At 40.6% G+C, this 19,750-nt stretch overlaps 1 protein-coding gene across 1 annotated transcript in view; it reads right to left on the bottom strand.

The window, feature by feature from the left end:
* SLC2A9 (solute carrier family 2 member 9) overlaps nucleotides 1-19,750 on the bottom strand; it is a 160,147-nt gene that overhangs the window by 35,129 nt on the left and 105,268 nt on the right. The window lies entirely within an intron of this gene.

Raw genomic sequence — 19,750 nt, 5'->3', positions numbered from 1 at the left:
CTGCTGCATAGCACTGAACACACTTGTCAGTGCTTAAAAATGATATACCAAGAAACTGCTACAATACAGTAACTGGTACACTTAAAATACATATAGTATCAACCATACTATGAGCACTAAGAGATAACCCTTTGCAGACATATAAAGGGACATATAGAAGAGATAGGGCACGTATGTCTTCACTACCGGCCGGATCGGCGGGCAGTGATCAATCCAGTGGGAATCGATTTATCGAATGTAGTTTAGACGCGATAAATCGATCCCCAAGTGCTCTCCCGTCAACTCCTGTACTCCAGCTCGCGAGAGGCGCAGGCAGAGTCAACGGGGGAGCAGCAGCAGTCGACTCACCGTAGTGAAGATCTAAGTACGTCGACTTCAGCTACATTATTCACATAGCTGAACTTGTGTAACTTAGATCGATCCCCCCCTCCCCCAGTGTAGACCAGGACTGTAGGAAGACCTGTCTCTGCCTCAAAGAACTTAAAGTCTAGTGAAACAATGGACACATGGAAAGAGGGGAATAGGATGCAAGAAAAAGCCATGTGACTGATCAGTAAAGTTCAGCATGCATCATATTAACTATTAATATAATTTTTTCATCTTACAGTGCCTGAAAGCCCCAACTGAAATTGAGGCCCTATTGCACTAGGTCTGTACATACACACAGTAAAAGACAGTCCCTGACTCAAAGAGCTTACTGTCTAAATGGACAATACGAAGGGGACAGAAAGGTAGCATTGTTACCCCCATCTTACAGATGGGGAAATGAAGTACCAAGCCACTAAGTGCTATTACTTCAAAGCTACCCATCCTGTCCATATTCTACAACTAAAAAACTGTATTTATCTCTATGGGGAATTAGTAGCGTGCACTGGCTTTTCAGTACAGCACCTTGAAGATATATAATAAAGTGCTATGTAATGGCTCAGTAGGAGTATCTCTTATAGTGTATATTATGAAGCACAGGCAACACATTGTCTCTTAATCCTTGGTGGCTTGTACAGAGAGATTTCCATACTCTTGGAACCTGGGTTCAACTTCTAGGTTCTAGCAGGCAAGAGAACAACTGCATCTGTCATGTCAGCATCTGTTTCAGATCTTGACATGCCATGTGAGGAAGCTGTTTGCCAGAGAATTTGCCCTGTGGAGAGAGGAAGTGAAGCACTGCATACGCAGAAACCATAGAATGAGAATTTATTTATAATAATTTATTCTGTCATGCCTTTGCTGTAGGACAATCTACAGAGGTGTTGCTGTTCTTGTCAGCATAATCAAAATGTTATTCTAGATCCACTTGAGAAAATACACATTGTATAAGAGAGGAAAAGAGCCAAAGGCAAAAAGAAAGAGAACAGAAGGACAGAAACATATCACAAAGCATAAATGTTATGGAAACAAAAATGTATCTGTGCTACTTGAAAAACAGTCTCTTGAAAAATCATGTGTGCTTTCTGGATACATATTCAGCATCAATAAGCCTGTGCTTTACATGAGTCACCAGTATCACAGAGCTCTTGAATGTAATTAAAAAAGAATCTTAACTAATTTAATTAAAACTGTGTCCAAGAGATTTTCTAGAAGTCAAGAAAAGGGAGAGTGGTGCTGTGGAGCCTTTCCAAAAGTTTTTTTTTGGGGGGGGAAGGGGGTTGGGGGGGAGAAAGGGGATATTAGAGATGGCACAGACAAGTGGTTCCACACTTCAGGAGGATATAGCCAACCATTTCTGAAAGGCACTGACTAGCCAACATAGAGAGGATACGCTACTGCAGTGGGATGATGTCAGAGATTGCGTGAGAGAATGAATCAGCCTCTGAGTGTGTGAGGGAAAGTCTGACTGAGCTGAAGGATAGGGCAGTTCTGAAGAAAACCAGGAGGCTGGGTTAAGACAGATTCTGTGATGCAAAGCCTTAAAACAGGACAGGGCTTATGCTGCACTAGGACATGAGACATGGGATGAAGGTGTCTTCCAGGAGTCAGTACATGGTACAGCAAATTGTGGTGAAGGATCCACTGCAAAATAGAGTGAAATGAAGCAGGGATTGAACCAGAGGGCACCATGAAATAATAACCTTTGAAAAAGGGGTCTGGCTCAGGATCCAATGGACTTGCAATATGAAATCTAGAGCAAAAGGCAGTGAGATACAGGTCGACATCAAGATGTCAGAGGAGTGACCAAGCTAAGGCACTGTACGTATAGGTAGGATTTAATGTACAAGTATAGGAATATGAATGGACAAGATACACAATCTAGATATGTACAGCATTAAAATCGACTGTTTATTGTTGGCTTCATTTGGACCTCCAACAGCTTATCTGTAGCAATCAATGTAGATGAAAATTACATCAACATCTATGACAATTAAACTTTAGAGCAGCATTTCCCAGACTTATGAAAACAGCCTCCCTTAGGGAAAATGACATCACCTCTCCCCATTAACCTAACCAAGGCCCACCCAAAATAAGTGGTCTGTTATGACAACTGTGACTCAGAGCAGGCTGTGCAGATTTTCATAATCTTCCTCTTCTTTCTTGCATGCTTTGGTAAACACTGAAACAGTAAATAAGGTTGACATTTAAGTCTCATCTTTGGCATCTGAATCTGCAGTACCCATTGAAGTGAATGGGGCAGCATACACCTCAGATTTAATGTTTCAGGCTCTCTGCAAACTCAGGCAGACATCATTGCCATTGGTTACACTTAGATGACACTTTCAAGGTTTTCTCCACAGCAACTAGAGATTAAGGCAGATTTTTAAAGGTATTTAGGTGCCTACGAATGCAGACAGGCACTTCTGAAAATCCCCACTGGGTGCCTATCTGTATCTTTAGACACCTAAATACCTTTAAAAATCTGGCCCTTAATTCTTTTTTGAACAAAAGCACAGTCTCTGGAGAACCACTGAGATACATGCCCTAGTCCCCCAACTGATCAGTTATACCTACAATGGGGCCTGCCTCACACTTAAGCAGCATTTCCTAGGGAATTGCATTCAGTTAAAAAAAAGAGAAAGGAAAACACTATTTTCTTTGTTACAATTTATGGTTCTATAAATCTGGGTACTACTCTTGGCTCTCTCGCATCCTTGAGAAAGTTGCTTAACCTTTCTGTACCTCAGTTCTCCCATCTTAAAATGAAGATGGATCCTGAATGTATTGTCACATTTTCAGGGTAACTGCACCTTTACTCCCTGCTCTGTGGTCCACGCCAGGAGTGCCCAGTCAGGTCTCTAGTCATCACCTGTCTCTGGGCAGGGAACTTTGTCCCACTCCCTTCTAAGAGGGGGAGTTTTAAGGCTTCACAACTTCCTGCCTTACACTGGGATATCCACAGAGAGCCAGTCTGCCTAAAGACCAGTGCTTGTGCTTTGTTTTCTCTCCGAGGGCTATGATCAGTGTATTGCCAGCAGTCACAAGCCACAAGTCACACAGCTAAACTAGCAGATATGTTCTTAAAAGGTAAAAACATTACAGAGAAAACATAATAAAAACAATAAACAAATGTAAACACACACTGAATATCCCAGGAATCACCCATCAGTCTTAAGGGGCCCTAGTAAGCCAGTATTCCAACCCTCACACAAGGGTTGGGGCTCTCCTTGGATAGAAGGTCCTGTCCGCTTGTTGGATCAGAAAGGAGGCCCTGAGTCAGTTCAGTCTTTTTTATAGCAAAAGCTCTTTCTGTCATGTGACTGGGACCTGGGCAATCATGCCTAGTGGGCAGAGCAGGAATCAGGTCTAATGATCAGAACAAGATTCAGTACCCAGGAATCGGAGCCCAGGTCGGCACTGGAGCCAGATGACAGAGCCAAGAGCCACAGCCAGAGTCAGGAGATGGAGCCCAGGGTCAGAACCAGGTTACCCAGAGTAAGGCAAGGCTGGAACAGGGCAGGAGCTATCACAGCCACTGGCAAATGCTTTTAGCAGCCACTCAACTGAACTGCTGCAGATGCTGGGCTTAAGAGCCAGTGTGCTGACTTTTCCAACCATTCAGGCAGCATAGCCAACCAGGCAGCCTACTACAAGCCAGCTGCAATTGTTAGATGCCTGGAGACTGGCTCTGCAACAGGCCTTGATTCCTGACACTTTCTTTGTCTGATGGTCTCTGGAAAACTCAGTTTGAACCAGCATACACAAACCATCCCACGGAGTGATACATCTCTGGAGGTATTTACAACCTAAGTGATTCACCTTAATCACCCCTCACCCCCCGCATTGTTTCTGGTTCCTGTAGGAGCTGAGATAACCCTCCCCCCAGGAGTTGCAGACAGTCGCTAGCCCACAGTGATACATAACCCAGAGGTGTTGCATGCGGTTGCAATATCTGTCACAACTACGTCCTAATGGGGGATGTGAGACTTAATCAGTGTCTGTAAAATATAATGAGATTTTTGGATGAAAGTTGCTATTAAATGCCAATTATTATTATTCCTGTGATATTTGTAACTACACTTCCGTACCAAAAGAGGTTCAGCTTAGATTCGGTATTCAGATTTTGAAAGTTTATGAAAACTGAACCTGGCAAACAGAAGGAGGTGCAAATGTGGTCTTCACACCAACCAGGTGAATCATCTTGGCAAGTGTACCAGTGAAAGAAAAAATGTAGAACGGACATCGTAGGCAAACTTAAGTTTTAGAGTTTCCTTGGATTGTTGTGATAAAGTTTTCTTTATCAGTCACTCCATACAAATGAGTGAGTGTCCTCATTCAAGTGTCCCCTTCCCCATCACTAACGTGAACTGAAAATTTCTGGCCTATGTTCACATATGATTTTTGTTATTGAAAATAAATGATAAATAAAAGCAGCCAGTCTGACCAATTCACAGAGGTGCCACAGCTGTCTTGAAACACATGATTGTGAGATCTTGAAACTTCCATTGTGTGTATTTACGTGGGCTGGCATTACGGATTCAGCACACATCTAAATGATGTACTTTCCCACTGAGAATGAGCCATACATGAGCATCACCATCAGAAGGCTGTACACATGTTTTTCAGTAAAATAGCTATTTTTTGGTACTGACCATAAAAACAAACAAACGTACATTAGGAAACTTTCCTGTAGGAGTTTTTCAGCAAGGCAGCTTCTGAACATGAATTTACAGAGCTAATGCACCGACCATAATTATTGTGGTGATTCACTTTTATTACTTTGTCCTTTTCAGAGTAGCAATGAATATAATAGGAGGAGGAATTTTTAACACACTGTGATGTCTTAATGAAAGACTAATATACCTGTTAACCTGCTACCACCATTACAACTTACAAATCTCTTATTTCAGTTGTAATGTATTACGGGTCAGATTTATAAACACCTAAAAATGTGTGTGTGCACACAATCTGGCAGACAACGTTTGTGTATTTTTGTGCAATATTTATTTGCATACATAATTACCACAATTGCAGTCAATGTAATTCATTCACAAATGCCCATTTACTCATCCAAATAGTCAGTTATGTATGCAACTGATATTACAGCACAAAAATAAAAAAATAATTAAAAATGGCAATTTTATTAATTTAGACATACAAATGCACATGAATTTTGCATATGCAACAGCATGCATTAAAAAATATATAAAATATGAATCTACAATAAAATTATGTTATAAAGATAAAAATTGTGCAGTCTTTAATATTCAGTTAAATGGTACATTTTCAGATAAATGCTGCTTAGTATGAGCTGATTAATGTAATGTAAAACCTAAATCTCTCTTTCAAAGGCTTTTTAATACAGGAGCAAATTTTTGATCATAGAAAAGATGCAAAGTGAGTAAAATCTTGAGATCCTTACTCTGTTTTTACTCAGTCCTTACTTTGGCACTGAAGTCAGTGAAGTAAAAGTAGGATTTATGGGAAGAAATTAAGAAAGAGAATATTTAAACTGAGTATCAAGGAAATCTATTGCTTTGGTGAATAGTCCCAAGGAAAGGGTAGAAACTCCATCTCTTTTGCATGACCAAAGAGAATGGTATTCCTTGTGAAAACATTTGCTACATTTTAGTTGTGGCCATGTATAAGGAGTATGAAATTTCAGGGAGTTATAAATACTTGCAATTTTCCCCCCTGTGTCTGTCTGGATTAAGTGAGACAGTAGAATGATATATCAAAACTACAAATAAAACCTCATAACACTGAGTCTCAGAGTCTGAGTCAATTGGCTAGGGCTGTTGGACTAAAAATAGATGTTAGGGCTGGTGCTAGACCCACCCCCCTCATGGGGTCTACACTGATCACAAACATCTACATTGCAGTTGTACACCCAAGTTGCCCGAATCCCATGAGCCTGAGTCAGCTGAGCTGGACCAGCTGCGGCTGTGTCATAGGTCTTTTACTGCAGTGTAAATGTACTCGCAGAGTCTTCCAGGGATGGGAAGCCAACTAGGAGACCACTCAATGTCAGTGAAAGACTTCAGAATTTGATGTCCAAACAATGGAGGACCAGAGGGGACTTAGTAATGGAAATGCATGAAGAATGCTCCATTTGATCAGAAAAACACATGGAGTCAGAGGAAAAGTGATGGAGAGCAGGACAAAGTGGCAGAGGAAAAGTTTCTGGATGAATATCTACACCATGATCTTGAGCAGAGGGAATGAGAGATTGAATTTCACAGGGACATGTTCTGGTTCCCATGGATTTGCCTCAACATTGCCATGCCCTACAACTCATGCCCAACAATGACAGAGAGCCAGCCAATGAGCCATTCACCATCCAGCCACTCATGGATCCTCACAGCATCAGCAATATCAGCTGCACTCTATACCTTCTCCAATTTGAATGTCAATAAAGGTAAAGAAGAAGGAATCTTTATTTCTTTAATGTGTGCATAAACACTACATATGATCTCCAGGCAACAGCTCAATTCGCTATACAACACCGTTAATCAACAACCCCTGTGTAAACCTTCTGCAGGTTGTGAATGCAAGTGTACAAGGCATCAATCATGGCTTTTGTTTTTAACAGACCCAGGACCACTAATAGTTGCATTTGGTAGTTGTCTGTAAGCAGACCACAAAGCATCATTGTTGGCAATCCATTTAATCTCATATACAGTGATTGGGATATCTTGTGTGCTTTACGTGTGTGGTGGTAACTGTCCAAACAAGACAGTAAGCAGCACCCTCTTGATTTCAGTCAGTCAAAGGCACATTCCACCATGATTCTGCACGTGCTCAGCATGTAGTTAAACTGCCTCTTGTCCAATTTGGTGCCTATCAAGATAAACATTTATCAACTATGGCAGCAGTTTACCTAAAAATCACAGCACGACTGTTGGGGGGGAACAATGTACCAGCTTGCCCACATTGACACAAGCCAGATTTCTGGAACACCCTGGCATCATGCACTCAATTCAATGTTGGTGTCCATCAATATGCCATGGTGGTCCACAAGGCCTGTGTAATGATGGAGTAGTATCCTTTCCTGTTAATGTACTCGCTTGTTTGAAATGGCATGCATAGGCTAGAGATATGCCATCAGTCACACCTGCACAGTTCAGGAACACCATCCATTCAAACCCTGCAATTATTTCAGGAATATTTCCAATTTTTACAACCTGGGGAGGAGGGGGGGGGGTAGAACAGCACAGCATTAATTGTTTGGCATACTTCCATGATTGCTGTGCCAACACAGAATCATATAACTGGAAGGGACCTCAAGAGGTCATCTAGTCCAGTCCCCTGCACCATGGCTTTGCTGACTCCGAACTGATTACCAACAGATCTATAAGTCTGGTGTTGCCAGCATCCACAGCACAATAGCAACACGCTTCTGGACCATTATAGGACCTTTCATCTGGGTGTTCTTCCTCTCAAGGGCAGGAGCAAGCTCCTTATACAGCTCATGTGGAAGTCCTGGACTCACTGCTGGTTTCCCATGTTTGCATCACAATGTGGCCCTAACAATACGTGCTTGTGGTCCTAGTCTAGCAGCATGTGTGTGTGCGTGCGCCCGTATGCGAAGGGGATCTCCCCTAAAAAGCAGCATCCACTCATTCCACTCTATCACTTCATGGTCCTGTTCTTTTGTTGTTGTTCTGATTGTAAGCTCCTGCCTGTGTCTTCTCTGGGCCAAAAATAGTCTCAGAAACACCCGCCATGGTCTCTTGGCAGCAGCTTCAGCAAAGGCATGAAAAAGAAACATTGCCTCCATAAAAAAACCAGCAGCTGTTGGTTATAAAGGTGAGTAGGATTCAGACCTCTGGCACAGAATAGCACAGCACCACACCAACTTGGGTCCTGCCAGGAAATGAACTTCCTGGGCCCAGGCTATTTCTTCCCACAATCCCCAGAGTGGACAGGCATGTTGCCCCATAACACCCTGCAATTGTGAGCACAGAATAGTGTAGTGAGTTGTGGTGCAATGTATCTCGGGATACACACCCAGATAATTGTATTGTTTATCATGACCAGATACAGTGCTGGTGTGGACATGGGGCATGACAGCAGCATGCTTATATCAACATATGGTCATGCTGAAGTGGGTTTGGCTACCATACACTGAATAGCCTGCAATTGCTGAACCTGTCGTTAGCATGCAGTGAAGACATGGCCTAAGAGAAAACTGGATAAAGCGCTGAAAAAGTATATTGTAGGAAACAACCCTGCCCCAGCAGCAGAGGGTCTAAATGACCTAATATGTCTTTTCCATCTCTGATTTCTATTAATCTATACATGGAGCAAGAATTTTGCAAAATATTTAACTAGAGTTTTGAGATAATCGGACAGGTTACAGAACATCTCCTTAAAGTGTAAATTCCATTTGACAGAATAATGCTCAACAAATAACAGTGTAGCACATTCAAATGCAACAGTGGTATTGCCTAGCTAATCCTGTTTAGGAAATTAGGAGCAGAATGTGTGACAGGGATGTAACACTGCTTGGCTTCATGAACAGAGACACTGTGATCATCTTTGTGGATTGAACTTGAGACCTTCAGTCTGTACTACTTGACTTTTTCAGAGTTAAGTATCTATCTAAAATGTGTCTCATCAGTATTTTGGTTTAAAGTGGCATATCTCTAACAAGTACAAATGACAATTAGGACACAATGTCCAAAAAACAGAGACCCTCCTAAAGCTTTCCCACCACTCCAACCCATCTACTCATCCTGGCCCCTTTCCTCCGTTGGTTAGGAGAACAGGAAGGCTTTGTGCCATGACCTGAAGGTCAACAAATTCAGGCTCTGATGAACTGCTGGTTGAAGTGAATTCCACACGACAGGGCCTTGTCTTCAGACCCTCATCAATAAATCAGGGGACATGTCAACTGATCTTATATGCCAGATTCAAACAAAACAAAGCACAGGGGCAGCCCCTCAACTAGTGTAAATTGATGTAGCTCCATCAACTAATATCAGTTGAGGAGCTGGCCCCAGTGGTCTTTATGAACCAGCCCATTTAAATCTCTATCAGTTGACACAATAATATTACCAAGCATCCTGAAGTACATAATTACTACTAGTCACGTACAGAACTATATTCCAGAAAATAAAATATAGTTAAAGCTGCTACAATTGATAATCTTGCATTATTAGTTTTTATCTGTCACAGGTCTGCTCTTTAACAGGATAACAATGAGGAGTCCAGTGGCACCTTAAAGACTAACAGATTTATTTGGGCATAAGCTTTCGTGGGTAAAAAACTCACTTCTTCAGATGCATGGCGTGAAAATTACAGATACAGGCATAAATATATATTGGCACATGAAGAGAAGGGAGTTACCTTACAACTGGAGAACCAATGTTGAAGGCCAGTTCAGTCAGGGTGGATGTGGTCCACTCCCAATAACTGATGAAGAGGTGTCAATATCAAGAGAGGGAAAATTGCTTTTGTAGTGAGCCAGCCACTCCCAGTCCCTATTCAAGCCCAAATTAATGGTGGTAAGTTTGCAAATGAATTGTAGCTCTGCGGTTTCTCTTTGAAGTCTGTTTTTGAAGGGTTTTTTTTGTTGAAGAATGGCTACTTTTAAATCTCTTATTGAATGTCCAGGGAGATTGAAGTGTTCTCCTACTGGCTTTTGTAATTTACTATTCCTGATGTCTGATTAGTGTCCATTTATCCTTTTACGTAGAGACTGTCTGGTTTGGCCAATGTACATGGCAGAGGGGCATTGCTGGCACATGATGGCATATATCACATTAGTAGATGCGCTGGTGAATGAGCCCCTGATGGTGTGGCTGGTGTGGTTGGGTCCTATGTTGGTGTCGCTAAAGTAGATATGGGGACAGAGAAAGCAACGGGGTTTGTTACAGGGATTGGTTCCTGGGTTAGTGTTTCTGTGGTGTGGTGTGTAGTTGCTGGTGAGTATTTGCTTCAGGTTGGGGGGCTGTCTGTAAGTGAGGACTGGCCTGCCTCCCAAGGCCTATGAGAGTGGGGGACTGTTTTCCAGGATCGGTTGTACATCATTGATGATGCGCTGGAGAGGTTTTAGCTGGGGGCTGTACGTGATGGCCAGCGGTGTTCTGTTATTTTCCTTGTTGGGCCTGTCCTGTAGTAGGTGACTTCTGGTTACCCGTCTCACTCTGTCAATCTGTTTCCTCACTTCCCCAGGTGAGTATTGATAGAGATCTTGTAGGTGTTTGTCTCTGTCTGAGGGATTAGAGCAAATGCGGTTGTATTATAGGGCTGGGCTGTAGACAATGGATCATGTGGTGTGTCCTGGATGAAAGCTGGAGGCATGTAGGTAAGTATAGCGGTCAGTAGGTTTCTGGTATATGGTGGTGTTTATGTGACCATCACTTATTTGCACTGTAGTGTCCAGGAAGTGGATCTCTTGTGTGGACTGGTCCAGGCTGAGGTTGATAGTGGGATGGAAATTGTTGAAATCCAGGTGGAATTCTTCAAGGACCTCCTTCCCGAGGGTTCAGGATGTTATTTCAGAGGATCTTTTGTTTAACATATATTTTAGTTTGGTACTCAGAAAGTGTATTAATTTAACAGTACTTAGAAAGTCAGTCCTGGGAGCATTATTAATGTTATTGGTGCATAACCCGAATTAACAAAACTCATCTCAGAGTAAATAAATAAATTAACCGATGGTGCGAACAAAAGTACAAACTGATATCTTGTGCAATAACTCCATTAGTATAAATTTTAGGTTTTTAATTCTATGTACTTTATTCCTAAGTGGTTTAAATATATAATTAAGTACAGATACAAAACCATTAGATGAGGAAAAAATTAGAATAATCTTTTTATGCCCGTTAGGGTAATCTTTTTTTCTTTTTTTTTTTAAACACATATTCCTTTTGCTTTCTTTTAATTTGCAAAAATTAAGAATATCATTAATGTGAATCATCTGATGATTTTTCTCCACTGAACAAAAGTTCATCCTTCCTTGAGCAGTAATTACTGTGTTTTGATATATACTCAGTTCCAAAAGGCAGTACTCTCAAGCAGAATTTTCAGAACCGTCATTTACTGGCTGCATTTTTCTTTCTGCTAATTGTTTTTATAAAAGAAAAGTACACTCTGCAACAAAAGACCCCAGGAATTTCAACCTGATTAAAATTTTACCTTTCTTGGTGCTTCTCCGATTAAATACATCTGACCTCCTGGATACCTAAATGTCATTTTAAACTTACCATGGTTCCTTTATAGTTTCCTCATCCTCTGTCACTGCTGATAACACTAACTTGCTCATTGTCACTCAGGCTTGTAATGGTTGGGGTAGGGGTCATCTTTGACTTTCCCAGCTCCCTCACCCCATACTTCTATGCCATGTCCAAATCTTGTTGCTTCTTCCTACATAACATTTAAAAGACCTGTTCTTTTCTCGCTTTCCATACAGCTGAAACACTTATCCAAGTCATCATCATTTTTTGTTTTAATTACTGTAAACTTTTTCTCTCTGGTCTCCACAACAACCACATTGCTACCTCTAGTTAATTCAAAACGAAGCTGGTAAGATAGTCTTCCTTGCCAGTCATTTTGATCACGTCGCCCACCTACGACATCTTTGGCTCATTCTACTACCTCCACTTTTACCACTGCATCAAAGTCTAGCTCCTTGTTCTCACCTTCAATATGTCTCGTAAGTCTGCTGTTCCCTCCGTATCTGTTCATCTCTGACAAGTATTTCAGGATGATGACTTAAAATCTCTTATCTGCTCTAATGCAGTGACAATCTAACAGTAAATTGTATTTCAGAACAGATTCATGGTGACATGGGAGATATAAATGTTTTGGACAGAGTTCCTCTACACTTTAGACCATGACTTTGGAATAATCAAAGCAAAGACAATCTTTGAATAACACAATGTACGTTTTACATAAGATCCAGTGAATGCCAAGATAAGACATTCAGCAGCTTAGGCTCAGGTCCAACTCCCAAGGAAATCAACTGGAATCTGTCCTTCAACTTCAGTTTTGCTAGATCAAGTCCTTAATACTTTGAGGCCTGCAGCCTTGCTGCATCAGAAATCTAATAATTCTTCACCAGAATATCCTCAAGCCTGAAAATTCCTTATATCGTGGCATGCTAAACACACTAGAATTGTTAACTTTTATTGTGTATCGAGGGGACCGGGCTATTTCTGAATTTTAGGAGTCAATACAAAAATTAGTACACAGTCAAAAATCCAAATGACCTCAGTTGGAATTTTGGATGCATAACCACTATGTGATTGGTTCTTTCAGTAAAATTAAAAGACTTGGTACACAACAGAAGGAGATTAGAAGAGGGGTAACATGATATTTTTTAAAGCAACCTATTATTATTATTCTTTAGTATTTGTATTGTGATAGCAACTAGAAGCAGAAGTTATAGATCAGAACTTAAGTATATAGCTGCATTTTTAAAAAACAAACTCAAAGAATTACAAAACAAACATGCAGCAGCCGAGTCAGGAATTGACTGTAGTAGTCTTAACAATATCACAATGAAATGCCTGTGAATTTAACATCAAGGTGGTTGGGAAATCTACAGAAAGCTGGATATAAATAATTATCTATTTTGGTGCTATTAATCAAGTGGAGATATATTGACTTTTCCTTCACCATTACAATTATGTACTTCGACTAAGGCACAAAACATTATTCAGATATACACTCTTGTCTTGAACTACATGTAAAAACTTTATTTTAACCACCTTAACTATATTCTCAAACTCCCTGTGCCATATCAAAACCCTAATTATAATCTGTCTTTTCATTCACCTGCTTGAACATACAGTAAATAATTTCTTTATTGAACTACATGGCTACAAATCATTATTAAAGTAGAATTACTTTTACACTTTTAAGCTTCAGAATCTGATAATAATTACTTCAGCTAATCCTTAGTTTATTATGAGCAAATGGACTTTAAGGATTAAAGAAGCTTCTTATAGTTACACCTTTAAACTCTATTACACAGTTGGATTATCTATTACATTTCTATCTTGCAACAGACTGCAATACCAGGAATTAATGACTTACAGGTGTGACAACTTGCAGCATAAATGCACAATATTCTTATAATCCTATCAGAATCAGAACATTTTACAAATCCAGCTAAATTAGGTTTACTACTTCCCTTGATAACATACTGAAAGAAAAATCAATCAGGCATGAGTTCCCTGTCATGAATTCATGATGAGAGTCCATTAGCAATAAATGTTGCTGGCTGTGAACTACCTCTCATCCGAAACTGTCTTAAAAATTGTATGTGATATGTAAGGCTTCCCTGGTAAAATATTTTAACAATAACAATCATAATAAATAATAATAATCAATTATATTGTCTTATATTTATAATAGCCTCTTTCATCCTAAAGGATCCAAAAGGGTTTACAAACTCTGGGCCAAACTCTAACTGAAGTTGGGATCATAGGATCTGGGTTTTCTGTGTATATTTAAAATAGGCAAGACACTGAGGCTTTCTTGTTAATGACTGCCTGAAGTCATTACAATTTTGTGGACTCTAGGGGTTCAGATGTGCACCGTGTACTCTGGGGAGTAAGTAATGCGGATGGCCCAGAATGGCACATGATTTGAGTAGAGCAGCAGAGATGCTGGTGCTGTGCCCAATGGCCAGGCTGAACACTGCCACTGGAGGGAGGAGGGAATGAACAGAGAGCTTGAGGCCTTCCCCCCATTCACGACGATGTCCCATCCAGAAAATGGATATCAGCAGCTAAGGCCCCAACAGAGGATTGAAGGTTTCCTTTTGATGAAGGGATGAGGGTTCACAGTGTCTCTAGGAAATGGTACAGGAGAAGGGGAAATGGCAGGTCTTCAGAACAGAGGATCCTACCTCATGATGTGAAGAAACAGATTGACAGAGCCAGAAGGGTACCCAGAAGTCACCTACTACAAGACAGGCCCAACAAAGAAAGTAACAGAATGCCACTAGCGGTCACCTACAGCCCCCAACTAAAACCTCTCTAGCGCATCATCAAGGATCTACAACCTATCCTGAAGGATGATCCCTCAGTCTCACAGACCTTGGGAGACAGGCCAGTCCTCGCTTACAGACAGCCCCCCAACCTGAAGCAAATACTCACCAGCAGCTACACACCACATAACAAAAACACCAACCCAGGAACCAAACCCTGAAACAAACCCCAGTGCCAACTCTGTCCAAATATCTATTCAAGGGACACCATCAGAGGACCTAACCACACAGCCACACCATCAGGGGCTCATTCACCTGCACATCTACCAGTGTGATATATGACATCATGTGCCAGCAATGCCCCTCTGCCATGTACATTGGCCAAACCAGACAGTCTCTACGCAAAAGAATAAATGGACACAAATCTGATATCAGGAATTATAACATTCAAAAACCAGTAGCAGAACACTTCAACCTCCCTGGTCACTCAATAACAGACCTAAAAGTGGCAATTCTTCAACAAAAAAACTTCAAAAACAGACTCCAACGTGAAACTGCAGAACTGGAATTAATTTGCAAACTGGACATCATCAAATTAGGCCTGAATAAAGACTGAGAAGTGGTTGGTTCATAACAAAACCTAATTTCCCCCATACTAATTTCCCCCTACTGTTACTCACACCTTCTTGTCAACTGTTTGAAATGGGCCACTCTCATTACCACTACAAAAGTGAAAACAACAAGGAGTCCTTGTGGCACCTTATAGACTAACAAATTTATTTGGGCATAAGCTTTCGTGGGCTAAAACCCACTTCATCAGATGCATAGAGTGGAAAATACAGTAGGAAGATATATATAGCAGTACATGAAAAGATGGGAGTTGCCTTACCCCGTAGTGGGTCGAGACAAATCAATTAAAGTGGGCTATTATCAACAGGATGAAAATTCACTTTTGTAGTGGTAATAAGGGTGGCTCATTTCAAACAGTTAACAAGAAGGTGAGAGTAATATTAGGGGCAAATTAGCATGGGAAAATTAGTTTTTTTTAGTTCTTGTAGTGACTCATCCACTCCCAGTCTTTATTCAGGCCTAATTTGATGGTGTCCAGTTTGCAAATTAATTCCAGTTCTGCAGTTTCTCATTGGAGTCTGTTTTTGAAGTTTTTTTGTTGATTTTTCCTCGCTTGGTATCCTACTGTTATTTGAATTGTCTCGTTAGACTGACCTCCCACTTGGTAAGGCAACTCCCATCTTTTCATGTGCTGTGTATTTATACCTGCTACTGTATTTTCCACTCCATGCATCTGATGAAGTGGGTTCTAGCCCACGAAAGCTTATGTCCAAATAAATGTGTTAGTCTCTAAGGTGCCACAAGGACTCCTTGTTGTTTTTACACATTTTGTATGTTCTGAAAAGGTTTAGATGGCATCTACATTCTGGATGTTCATGCAAACTGAATTTTTTACTAGATCCCTGAGGAAATTTTGCTGGATGCACGTTCTATTGGAACATGACTGATCCTGATTCTATCCTCAGTGAGTGAATATCAGTAGTATGGCCTAACCAAAAGCTAAACACTCTATAGACATACATAGGTGACAGGGAGTTAGGGTGGAAGCTGAGGTGATGTGGAAGGTCAATACAGCTTGCAGATCAGTGTGTTGGCTCAGTGTGACCATACTTTTCTAAGAAGGCTGCACAGACTTTGGTTGCTTCAGTGTCTGAGAGGGTAGCTGGTGAGCCATTGTAGCTCTGTTTGCTTTAGGACATCCAGTCATTCCAAAAGTGAAGTGGTCAGCAGGAGCTGGATGAGAATCCTCTAGATCTTAGGAGGGCTATTGATTGCTGGGTCAAACATACTTTGTCAATCAATCCCTTACCCATGTACTCATATTTCTGGATAAGTGCTGGGCCTTCCCACCTGACTGATTCTACCCAGTGTATTTTTTGCCACACAACTCCAACTGGTGCTTATTTATTTTGTGTTATAGGAAATAAGTTCCCAAGAAAATACATTCTTGTCCTTAGGGCCATTTAACAATGCATCTTAAAACTCATTACATTTTAACCCTTAAGTCCTAGTGCAGCCTAGAGAGATCATGCTTGCTTAAGTTAAAAAGAAATGTGCTGAAAAGTAAGTAAAGAATAGGTTTTTGGGCCAAAATTTTGGCTTGATAACAGTAAGGCTTAGTAAAATATGAGTGAAGTGAGATAATTTAGGAGATAACCTTGGGTTATATGGTAAATATATTTTTCTTTTTAACTGGCTTTAGCAAGTGTTGTAGGGGAATTTTTGGATGTTTTGGGATACTGGTAATCGCAGAATTTGCATTGACACAAATGATAATTAGACTGATGTTTTATGTTAATAGTCAATAAAGAAGATAGTGTCCAAACCCCACAGGCAACTTCTGAAAATCTTCACCATAATCTTTTAGGGATATGCAAAATTCTAAAACAACAAATGGCTACATTTTTTTTTAACTTAGCAGTGGATTTCTAATGTCTTGGAGCTGTGAGTCATTAACAAGCAATTAACCATCATTCAGGAAAACATATAGTTCAAGTCTAATGTTCTTTTCAAGTGTTGCAGTAATCACAATTTGAAAGCTACAATTTTAATTGGAAATGAAGATCATTTTCCACAATCCATTGTTAAAAGGGGAAAGTTCATAAGATTTCCTGCTGTGGAGGTCCCCAAGTGACATCTCCAGTAATTCTCCATATCTGACAGATACAGATGATTATAACCTTTCAGTTATTGTAGACCCTCATCTTTCTTTTGAAACCTTTACCAATTGCAAAGGACCAAAACTGCATCCCTGGTGGAACTCTCTGAAAGTCAACAGGCTTACACTGTAGGCTCAATGTAGATAACTTCTAAGCGCATATTCAAACCAAATTAAAAGTGTATTAATTCTGAGATGTCAGTAATAATGTCTTATTTAATATTCCGAGGGGTCACAGTTTTTCTGAGTACCTTCCACACACTGACATAAAATGTATCAAAATCCAAACCAACCCTGGTATTGTTTCTGCACCGCCCAAACCACTATGGTGTGTCGCTTAGGGCAGTGGTTCTCAACCAGGGGCACATGTACCCCTGAGGGTACGCAGAGGTCTTCCAGGGGGTACATCAACTCATCTAGAATAGATATTTGGCTATTTTACAACAGGCTACATCAAAAGCACTAGCAAGGACAGTACAAACTAAAATTTCATACAGACAATAACTTGTTTATAGTGCTCTATATACTATACACTGAAATGTAAGTATAATATTTATATTTCCAATTGATTTATAATTATATGGTAAAAATGAGAAAGTAAGCAATATTTCTGTAATAGTGTGCTGTGACTCTTGTATTTTTATGTTTGATGTTGTAAGCAAGTAGTTGTTAAGTGAGGTGAAACTTGGGGGTACCTGAGACAAATCAGTCTCCTGAAAGGGGTACAGTAGTCTGGAAAAGTTGAGAGCCACTGCCCTAGGGAGACATAACAAGTGAGAATCTTTGAACTTTGCTGGTTCAGATTAAATGGAACCTGGACTCAAACCTCGCCTGGTATTTGTTATGCAAAACCAAAACTGGCCACTCCCTCAGCTCATCTCTGTGGGTGTTCCTGCTGCAAAAATTTACATTACTTGCAATTCCCACTGTGAAGCAAACTGACATAATTAGATTGTAAGCGCTTATAAAATCTTCAAACCAGGGACCCTATCCAACATTTGTAACATATCTCAGACACCATTAGCCCTGTACAAAAGATGACTATTAATAAGTAATGGGGCTCTGGAGCCTTAAGAAAACCCTCCACCCCTCACAATTTTATGGTTTGGTTCATTTGCATTTGAATAGCAATTCTCTGACTTCAATTATTGTGGGAGTTATCGGTGAATTGGACTGGAACACACTGTAAAACGTTTGGAATATTTTCTGCGTAACTGCTTGTGTGCCAGCACATCTTTAGATCCAATGCTGAACCTACAAAGAGGCACTGTAATTACAAAAAAGACCATTTATTTATTTAATATAAAGGAATATTTAAGGTTACTTCCTCCAAAGAGGTCTTAATCTGTCCTCCTATATCATATAAGACTGCCTATTGCCTGGGAGGATTTCATTAGCTTCTAACTGAAAGGATTAAAGTCCCTGTTTGAAAATACACAGGAGCTTTAAAATGAACGGCTTTTTAATTAAACACACAAAAAGTAACATAGGATTTGTTTAGATGGTACAAATTTCTGTTGAAAAGGGAGGCTTATGAATTCAAGCCTGGATCTAACACGTGTTCAGGGTGCACTCAAAAGAATGCATTGAGATGAGACTCTATACATGTATCCTTGTAATGGGAGAAACTACAATAATACCACACAATGCTGCTTGTAATTTACATTTCAGAAGGCAATCCCGATATTGCATTTTATGTCAGTCCTTCGTCTCTGGCTGCACATGAACAGATACATGTAAATGTGAATGGTGTAACTCTTTGCTTTTGTCATGGATTCAGCAGCATTTTTTTACTGCACTTTCAGGTCGAACAAGCCTCCTGACTTTCAAAGTGACCTGTTTCTCACAACCAGCTCCACTGTCAATACAGCTTTGTGTTGACATTCAGAATAAGAGTCCAGACTGATTTAAAATCTAAATACCAACCTCAGGCTGCAGCAACAATTTCCTCTGAATTTCCTCCAGTCTACAACATGCCACCAATTTAACACATGCCAAATGTTCAACTACCATAATTTACCATATATACCTTGTGTCTAAATTCAATCTTGAATCACTTTCCATAAAGTTCCAGTAATCTTGGAACTAAATCGTTACAAAACCATAAGACAAGTCACAAGCTACAAGAGAGAGACAAAAGATAAGTGAAATCTCCTTCTGAGACAGTTTAGTTTGCTAGTATGTCTGAGCCCTGTGTATTAATGCAGTCAGCAGTAAAAGTAACCACTGGGAAACATTCATCTTGGTATTATAGAATTATTTTTTAAATTAAACTGTTGGGGGTTTTAAAAAATTGTTTTCTTTTTCTGTGACCACATTATTAGGGTACATTTTATCTTTCCTACCGCCAGAACATCTGCTAAATTAGTACTTCTAGGGCTGATGACCCTTACTCATGTTGAGTAATACCTTATCCCAAAGTAGTCTCATTGAGCCAGATTCTGATACCCCTATTCACACTGAATGATGCTTTATACTATATGAAGTCCATGGCATTATTTCTGGAGGAAGGTGCTACTCAACTGGAGGCAGGGCCGGCTCTGGCTTTTTTGCCGCCCCAGGCAAAAAAGCCGCCCCCCACCCCCCAGCGGGGAGCGCGGCAGGGGAGGGCGCCAAGCCCGGCCGCAGCCCCGCTCTCCCCGGCCAGGCGGAGCGCCGCGGGGAGGGCGGCGAGCCCGGGCGGGGCCCCGCTCTCCCCGACCGACCGG

Source organism: Terrapene carolina, unplaced genomic scaffold (genome assembly GCF_002925995.2).
Source record: "Terrapene carolina triunguis isolate 2854851 unplaced genomic scaffold, T_m_triunguis-2.0 Scaffold66, whole genome shotgun sequence".
NCBI lineage: Eukaryota > Metazoa > Chordata > Testudines > Emydidae > Terrapene > Terrapene triunguis.
The sequence above is the reverse complement of the archived record's forward strand: the minus strand, read 5'-3'. Positions and strand labels throughout refer to the sequence as shown.